This window comes from Bos mutus, chromosome 16, assembly GCF_027580195.1.
Source record: "Bos mutus isolate GX-2022 chromosome 16, NWIPB_WYAK_1.1, whole genome shotgun sequence".
NCBI lineage: Eukaryota > Metazoa > Chordata > Mammalia > Artiodactyla > Bovidae > Bos > Bos mutus.
The window spans coordinates 42896520-42905940 of NC_091632.1; the positions used below are offsets into that span (position 1 = coordinate 42896520).

Genomic DNA, 9421 nt, shown 5'->3' on the forward strand with positions numbered 1-9421 from the left:
TGGGAAGCAGTATTTTTTTTTTTTTTTTTACTGGTTGTTAGCACTTTAACAAAGACATGAGAGGCTGTGTAGCATATACCATTAATAATAGAAGAAAAATGGATTGGCAGTTTAATTCGATGTTTAACACGTTTGCCTAAAATGATGCTTCACAGCAGTAGCTTGGGTGTGTCCAGATGTTTAGTCACATTGACTCAGCAAAATTTCTCCCTTGCTAAATCTCAGACTAGAGCAATCAATTTTTTTCCTGCAGCAAAATCTGATAGTAGGTTTTCTTTGTAACAGAGCCTCACAGAAAAAGGAAATAGTTGCAAAAAAGTTGAAAGTTCTGAGAGGCATGAAGGCCATCTTGAAGAAAGCACTTACAAGTGTGTTAAGTTCTGCCTTGTAAATTTATTACAAGTGCTGTTTGTTCCCCCAAAATAGTGACTGAAAGTTCAACTTACCTTTCCACTTTAAGTCAACTACATGTCTCTAACATACAGATACACCCAGGTTCTCTGTGACAGTATGTCTCTGTGAATTTGCTTAAGTATGGGTTGCCTATCTGATTAGGAAAGAGTGCTGGGCTCAGCTCTAGCAGACTTGGGTTAAAGTTCAGTTCTGCTACAAATTAGCTGAGAAAGTCAGCTTCCCTGAGCTGAGTTTCTTATTTCAAATTAGACAGTATTAATAGTGGTATCTTGAAATGATAGAGCATTGGAAATTCTCAAGGAATTTTCATGTTGTGTTTCAGTTGCTCAGTTGGTTCCAACTCTCTGCAGCCCCATGGACTGCAGCACCCCAGACTCCCATGTGCTTCACTGTTTCCTAGAGTTTGCTCAAACTCATGTCTATTGAGTCAGTGATGCTATCTAACCATCTCATCCTCTGCCGCCCCCTTTTCCCTTTGCCTTCAATCTTTGCCACTATCAGGGTCTTTTTCCAATGAGTTGACTCTTTGCATCAGGTGGCCAAATTATTGGAGCTTCAGCTTCAGCATCAATCCTTCCAGTGAACATTCAAGATTGATTTCCCTTAGGATTGACTGGTTTGATCTCCTTACAGTCCAAGGGACTCTCAAGAGTCTTCTCCAACACCACAGTTCAAAAGCATCAATTCTTTGGCGCGCAGCCTTCTTTATGGTCTAACTCTCACATCTGTACATGACTACTGGAAAAACCACAGCTTTGACTACATGGATCTTTGTCAGCAAAGTGATATCTCTGCTTTTTAATATGCTGTCTAGGTTTGTCATAGCTTTCCTTCTAAGGAGCAAGCGTCTTTTAATTTCATGGCTACAGTCACTGTCCACCATGATTTTGGAGGACAAGAAAATAAAATCTGTCAGTGCTTCCACATTTCCCACTTCTGTTTGCCATAAAGTGATGGCACTTTCATAGACATTATCTTACTCTGATATGAGGAAGAAAGCAGGACACACGGAAAGTGGTGCCCTGTGGTCAAGGGACTGTTAACTCCTAGATGATGGCAGGAGTTTGGGGAGGTTCCATTCTGTTTGCCTTTTATGAAGCTTCTCTGCATTTTCTGATTCTGGGTCTCTCTCATTTGCTACAAGGGTGAGGTGTCAAATGCAGTCTGTGGAAGAGGATGGAGATCTCTGGAATAAAAAATACATAAACTAAATATAAGATATTTATATTTTAATTTTTTCTCTTTATATTTTTTCTCTTAATATTTTTTCTCTGAATTGAAAAATATATCAGATTATTTGAGCTAGTAATTATAACATGTATTATTGGATTTACAATATATATTGATAAAAAATACATGACAGTAATAGAAAACAGGAGAGGGAGAAAATGGAGCTATGTTGTAGCAAACATTCTACATTTATGTGAAACTTTCAATATTAAGTTGAAGTACATTATAATAAATTAAAGATGCATATTGTAATCCCTAAACAACCACTTTTCATTCCAATCAGTCTTCATTCCAATACCAAAGGGCAATGCCAAAGAATATTCAAACTACCAGGATATTCAAACTACCACACAATTGCACTCATTTCATATGTTAGCAAGGTAATGCTCAAACTCCTTCAAGCGAGGCTTCACAGTATGTGAACCAAGAGCTTCCAGATGTACAAGCTGGATTTTTAAAAGGCAGAGGAAACCAGAGATCAAATTGCCAACATCCACTGGATCATAGAAAAAGCAAGAGAATGCCAGAAAAATATCTACTTCTGCTTCATTGACTAGCTAAAGCCTTTGACTTTCTTAAAGAGATGGGAATACCAGACCACTTTACTTGCCTCCTGAGAGACCTGTATGCAGGTCATGAAGCAACAGTTAGAACTGGACGTGGAAAAAAAAAAAAGAACTGGACATGAAACAATGAACTGGTTCAAAATTGGGAAAGGAGTACATCAAGGCTGTGTATTGTCACCCTGCTTATTTAACTTATATACAGAGTACATCAAGATCCAACCATATGTTGTCTACAAGAGACCCTTTAGATTCAAAGACACAAATAGCTTGGAAAATTTACCACATAAGCAGTAATCACAGCAGAGCTTTAAAGGCTATGTTAACACCTGACAAAACTGACTTTTAAGACTTCCGTGGTGGCTCCGTGGTCATTAATCCACCTGCCAATGCAGGAGACATGGTTTCGATACCTGGTCCAGGAAGATACCACATGCCATGGAGCAACTAAAGCTGTCCTCCACATCTACTGAGCCTGTGCTCTAGAGCCCAGGAGTGGCAACAAGAGAAGCCACTGCAAAGAGAAACCCATACAGCACCGCTAAAGAACAGCCCTCACAGCAATGAAGACCCAGCACAGCCAAAAACAAACAACTGACTTTAAGGCAAGAAATATTAGAAACAAAGAATATTTCATGTTGATAAGGGGGGTCAAAACTTCAGGAAGTTATAACCATTATAAATATATATGGATCTAGCTTCAGAAGCAAAATCTTACAGAACTTAGAGTTAAAATACATGAGGTAAATCTTAACAGAAAAGAGAAATAGACAGCTGAAAAGTCACAAAATTCTCAACAAATTAGGACTAGAGAAATCCCTCAGCCTTATGAAAGGCAACTGTGAAAAACCTAAACTAACATACTTAACAGTGAAAAACTGCTTTCCCTCTAAGATGGGGAACAAGGCAAGTATGTTTCCTTTCACCACTTCAACATAGTCCTTGAGACTGTAGCCACTACAACAGACAAAGAAAAGAAAAGGTGTTCAGATATGAAAGAAGTAAAATTGTGTTTATTAAAAGATGAGATGCTTGCAGATGACAAAGTCTCCAGAAAGAAGATCAATGTACAAATATTAGTTGTGTTTCTTTGTATAAACAATCTGAAAATGAGATTAGAAAAATTTCATCCACAGTAAGAGCAAAAATTGTATTTGGAATACATCTAATGAAGGAAGCAAAGACTCTACACTCAGACTCCAAAACACTGCTGAAGCAAAGAAGATCTAAATCAAGGAGATGGCAACTCTTCCAAATAATCTATAGCTTCAGTACCCTCTCTGTAAAATCCTAGGGGCATTTCCGGTAGAAATCAACAAACTGACTAAAATTTATATGGAAATGGCAAATGACCTAGAATTAAAAACTGTTAAGGTCACAAAAACAAAAAACAAGAAAAGACCAGAAAGTGTCATAACCCAGAGAACGAAGACGACATGGTGACATAATGTTCTGGAGAAAGCAGAACAGGAGAAATGCGTTAGTGGGAAAATTGTACTTCTTTTTCAAAAATACTTGTTTATTTGTCTGCTCGGGATCTTAGTTGTGGCAAGAAGGATCTTTAGTTGCAGCTTTTGGGCTCTAGCTCCCTGACCAGGAATCGAACCTGGGCCTCCTGCATTGGGAATACCAAGTCTTAGTCACTGAACCACCAGGCAAGTCCCCAAATCGAACAAGGGAAGGGTCTGAATGGGGTTTTTTTTTTAACTCACTAAAGAAGATACGTGAATAGTTAATAAGCACTTGAAAATGTCTTCAACCTTATTAGTCATTAGGGAAATGCAAATTAAAACCACAAGGAGATACTACTTGACACCCACTAGGATGGCTGTAGTCACAAAGACAATATCAAGTGTTGGCAAGGATGTGGAGAAATTAGAAGCTTCATATTCTGTGGGAAATGGTAGTGCCACTTCAAAAATAGTTTAGCACTTCTTAAAAAGTCAAACATACACTTAGCATATAACCCAGCAATTTCACTCCCAAGCATCTACCAAAGTGAAAACATATGGCCACGCAATGATTTGTGCATGAATGTTCCAAACAGAATTATTTATTCTTTATTGCCCAAACTAGAAAAATCCAAATAGCCAACAGATAAAGGGATAAACAAATTATGCACAATGGAATATGGCTCAGCAATAAAAAGGGATGTACTACTCTGTAAATACAATAACATGGATAAGCCTCAAAAAAACATTATGCTAAGTGAGAGAAGCCAATCACAAAAATTACATATTATTCCATATTTCTAAGAATAAGCAAAACCATACAGACACTGGAGAAGGCAATGGCACCCCACTCCAGTACTCTTGCCTGGAAAATCCCATGGACGGGGGAGCCTGGAAGGCTGCAGTCCATGGGGTCGCTGAGGGTCGGACACGACTGAGTGACTTCACTTTCACTTTTCACTTTCATGCATTGGAGAAGAAAATGGCAACCCACTCCAGTGTTCTTGCCTGGAGAATCTCAGGGATGGGGGAGCCTGGTGGGCTGCTGTCTATGGGGTCGCACAGAGTCGGACACGACTGAAGTGACTTAGCAGCAGCAGCAGCAGACAGACATTAAGTAGATCACATGTTTCTGGGGCTGGGGAGGGAGCAGAGATGGACTACAAAGGCATTTTTGGGGTGTTGGAACTTCTGGGGGTGATGGAAGTGTTCTCAAAAGGATTGTGGTGATAGTTACACAACAGTGTAAATTAAGTAAAAATCATCCAACTGTACATTTTTATAATGGATGAATTGGCTTGCATATAAATTATACTTCAATAAATCTTTTTTTTTTGAAGTACAGTACTATGAAGAAGTGATAATATCATTTTACAGTAGGTTGCCAATATGTCATTCAAGCCAGAACAATTGTGAGAAATGAAAGTGATTTCTGTGAAAACTACGTAAGAAAACAGGTGTGAAAAAGGACTGTCCCAGCCCGGCTGGCTTGAGTGGTGCCCCTTCTATAAAACTGTCATTCAGGGGCAACCGTTAGTGACCGTCTGTTATGTGCAGGGCACAGGACGGTGATAGAAACACACTTCGAATGAGACAGACATGGTCCCTGTCCTCTTGGATGAACTGTAAGTGATGGAGATGGAATGAAGGCAGGCTGCGGCAAGCACTGCTCTCACAGGCACAAGGTGTCTAAGTCGTCCTGGGAAAAGAGAGGAACCCGTGAGCCAAGACTGCAAGGTGGCGGGAGGTAGCAAGGACAAGAGCAGGCCAAGCAGCAAGTCAGGCCCTTCTCTGGAACCAGAAAGTAACTCAGTGTCTGGAACACAGCCTAAGAGAAGAGGACAGAAGTGAGTGGTTGTCTCACACTGTTGTGTGTCGGGGCGGGGGTCGGGGGTAGGGGGGAAGATGGCAGTCCTTGCTGGAATTTGAAAGTAAAATTTATTACCTGGGCTGGAGATCTAGCAGAGAAAGGGCTGTGTTCACCTCCCTGGTTAGTGTGAAGGGCTTCCCTGGTGGTTCAGATGGTAAAGAATCTGCCTGCAGTACAGGAGACATGGGTCAGGAAGGTCTTCTGGAGGAGGGCATGGCTACCCACTCTAGTATTCTTGCCTGGAGAATTTGATGCAGAGGAGGCTGGTGGCCTACAGTCCATGGGGTTGCAGAGAATCGGTCATGACTAAGCAACTAAGTCGATCACATTGGTCAGCCCTGCGGACCAAGCTCAGACTAAGCGTATGTTCCAGACAATTGGGATCCTCTGGGGAGAAAAAAGCACTTTTAACAGGATGTACTGGGACTTCCCTGGTGGTCCAGTGGCTAAGACTCTGCACTCCGAATGCAGGGAGCCCAGGTTCAATCCCTGGGCAGGGAAATAGATCCCACATGCCACAACTAAGAGTTTGCATGCCCCAACTAAAGATCCTGTATGCCGCAGTGAAGGCAGACGATCCCATGTGCTGCAACTGAGACCCGGTGCACCCAATAAGTGAAATTAAAAGGGGGAGGGATGCTGGTGCATCCTAAAGGGTGCAGAACTGAGGTAATGATCATGGGGAAAAGGAGGAGATGCCTGGGATGATGTGTTTGGATTGGAAAAACAGATGTTGTGAAATGCATGGGCGTGTCATTGTCAAGTAGGAATATTTTCTACAGCAAACAATTCAAGTAACAGACCACTTTCTCACCAGATGGGTTTGATCTATGAGAGCATGGCAAGAAGCTGCGAAAGTGTTTTTCTACCCCTCCCCAGAAGCTTTCACAAGAAAGCTGAGAGCACTTTTTAAATTCAGTCCTATTTTCCACTGAGGTTTATGTCTCTCCTTTCTGAGACTTTCATAACAAAGGGAGAAACTAAGATGAGTTCTAAGTACCAGACGCAAGTCCAGTGGGCTTCATTTAACCCTAGAGCTTCCCTGTGAGATCCTGTCAATCCTGTTTCACACATGAGGAAACTGAGATTTGATAACTTGCCCAGTTGCACAGAAAGAACTGGAACTGGAGCCAGCCAAGGTCACTGTCACCAAAACCTATTGCTTTTCCTTCTCCAGCTTGCAGCCTCCAAGAAAGACATTTTGGATCATTCGAGAAGCCATCTGATCTGACTTCTGGGACAACAGGCCCCCAACCACTGAGGCTGTCTCCTGATTCCAGGTTTACTGAGCAGGTCTTGGAGAGCATCCAGTCCATCCCACCAGGTAGTTCTAATGTCTCACTGTGTGACTCAGCAAGTCTCGGCTCTCGGAGCCCCAATTTCCTCCTTCCCTAAAATATGAGTTGGGCTAGATCAGTGGTTCTCACACTTGTTGATGTCAGGACAACTTTACACTCTTAAAAATTCTTGAAGACACAACAAGGTCTTGTTTATGTAAGTTGTGTCTATTAATATTTACCATTAAAAAAAAAACCTTGGAATAACTATTTTCCAAAACAAAAGGAAATGTAGTGAGATGAGCGGTGTGTGTGTGCTCTGCTGTGTCTGACTCTTTTGTGACCCCCATGGACTGTAGCCCACCAGGCTCCTCTGTCCATGGGATTTCCCAGACAGAAAAACTGGAGTGGGTTGCCATTCTCTTCGCCAGGGGATCTTCCCAACTCAGGGATCACACCCCTGTCTCCTGCTGAGATGAGTGGTATTGTTTGACAGTTTTTTAAATCTAATGAGCACCCTGCTTCGTACAGCTTAAGACAGATGGATTCTCATATCTGTTTCTACATTTAATCTGGTCTGTGTTACACATGATGCAGCCCCTAGGGAAACTCCACAGTACACTTGTGAGAGAAAGAGAATGAAGAGGGCAAATAATACCAGGAAATAGCTTTGTCCCCACTTCCCTGGAAAGGGTCTCAAGGACTTCCAGAGGTCCTGATCACTCTGAGAATTCTTTCCTCCAGCACTCAGAATCTCCAGGGGGTCTTGACGAAATACACATTTCCTGGCCTATCCCAGACCTGTGGCCTCAGAATTCACTTTGAACAAGCTCCCTGTGGGACTTCTGTGGTGATCAAGTGGTTAAGAATCTTCCTTCCAATGCGGGGGATGCAGGTTCAATGCCTGGTTGGGAATTAAGATGCCACATGCCGTGGGGCAGCTAAGCCTGCAGCACTGCAACTAGAGAGAAGCCTGAACGCCGCAACAAAGATTTGATGAACCAATAAACACCACTGGAGTTTGCGGACACTGGGCTGAAAGAGCTTCAAGATTCTGACCAGCTGGTTCATCTAAAGCTACCAAATCCCCCGTTTGGGTAGAAGTGGGATTAAGGCTCGGGTCTCAGTGCAGGGTTCACTGTGGCAGTCAGCTTGCATGCTCTGGTTTGCCTGGCTTATCAGTTCATATCTCCCTAGTCACTTCCTTCCCATTCAGAGTAGCACTGAGGGCAGCTGGGCACCTTGTTATAGCTTTAAAATAAGTATGAGGCTTGCTTACAGCTATATTCTGCACCCATAGAAGCAAGAAGGGACCCATGGGCAGGGACTGCTCTTGCCCTCAGGAGGAAGTTCTGTGCTAAGCTTGGCCCCACCTAGATATCTATGCAGTGAGTCAACCACAGTCCATGAACGTTGTGCCTGCCAGGCAACAGGAGAGTAAAAAGAAAAACTGTACACTAAGAAGTATTACTGTAATAAGGCCTGGCCAGTGCAAAACAGGCAAATATGGAAGCAACTCAAGGGAAAAAAAACTGATACGAAGAATGTCTCTAGGGGAGGAACCCTCATATAGGATAGGGACATACAAGGTAAAGTGGGCTGTGATACCATTTTTAAATTTCAGAGTAAGATTCCACTATTGCATTAACAGAATTAACAGAAACATTGCATTAACAGAAACATTGTTTGTGTGATTTAACTGACACAGGACTTTCAACAGGCAAAAAAGGGCTATAGTGGGACTGTGCTAAGGTGGAAGTTGTAACAGTATCTGTTAAAACCTATGTTACAAATTAACCTGTGCAATTGGTGCCGGAAATAGCCTTGAATGGGTCACAACTGGGTCACTATCTAGCCGTTTACTGGCTGTGTGATTCTAGTAGTTAAGCAGCTGCTGAGCACTTACTGTGTGCAAAGCACTGTTAGGTGATGCCAAGCGTCCACAGAAAACAGAACAAAACTGTAAAAGATACCCGAGGAGCTAAGCTTCGTTCACCGGCACCTGCACAGGAGGCGGCAGGGTTCAGGGCCGAGAGTGAAGACGCCTCGTGCACCAGGGACAGCGCACGTGGGAGATGGCATTTAATGCCCTGAACGGCCCGTTCACCCTTACGTGGCTTCTCGACCTCCAAGCCAGGCCCCATCACAGCCCGGCAAGTACACCCCCACCTGCTCTCTGAGCCTGTTTCTTCACCTGTAAAAAGAGGCAACACGTCTCCTGCGGGGAGCGAGCTCCGCCCGTGGCAAAGGTCATGAGGAAGGAGGCTTGGCATACGCAAAGGCGGGATCAAGCCTCAGGAGTCTCCCTGGAAATTCTCGAGCATCTACCCCCAAAACCAGAGTCTGCCTACTTTATGCTTTCACCTACACCTCTGACGTTACGGGGGGCTGTCCCCCACTACCTCTCTCTGAAAAAAGAGTTAGCTTACAGCTCCAGTTAATAATTCCTGGGTGTGACAGTGTTTCAACCTACAAACTCCTTTGGAAATCCTCTAGCCTGCCTGAATAGGTTTTTCTGGCCACATGTGATTGTTCAGAGCCTCCCAACTGTGAGAGGCAGGAGATGTTCTAAACTGTCTAAACACAGATTCCTTTGAGTAGTTAAAAGATTGATTA

At 43.0% G+C, this 9421-nt stretch overlaps 1 non-coding gene across 1 annotated transcript; it reads left to right on the plus strand.

Moving 5' to 3' along the window:
* The first annotated feature begins 5956 nt into the window (after positions 1 to 5956).
* TRNAR-CCG (transfer RNA arginine (anticodon CCG)) lies at positions 5957 to 6029 on the plus strand. The gene has a single exon. It is a non-coding gene; the product is annotated as a tRNA-Arg (tRNA).
* The last annotated feature ends 3392 nt before the right edge of the window (positions 6030 to 9421 follow it).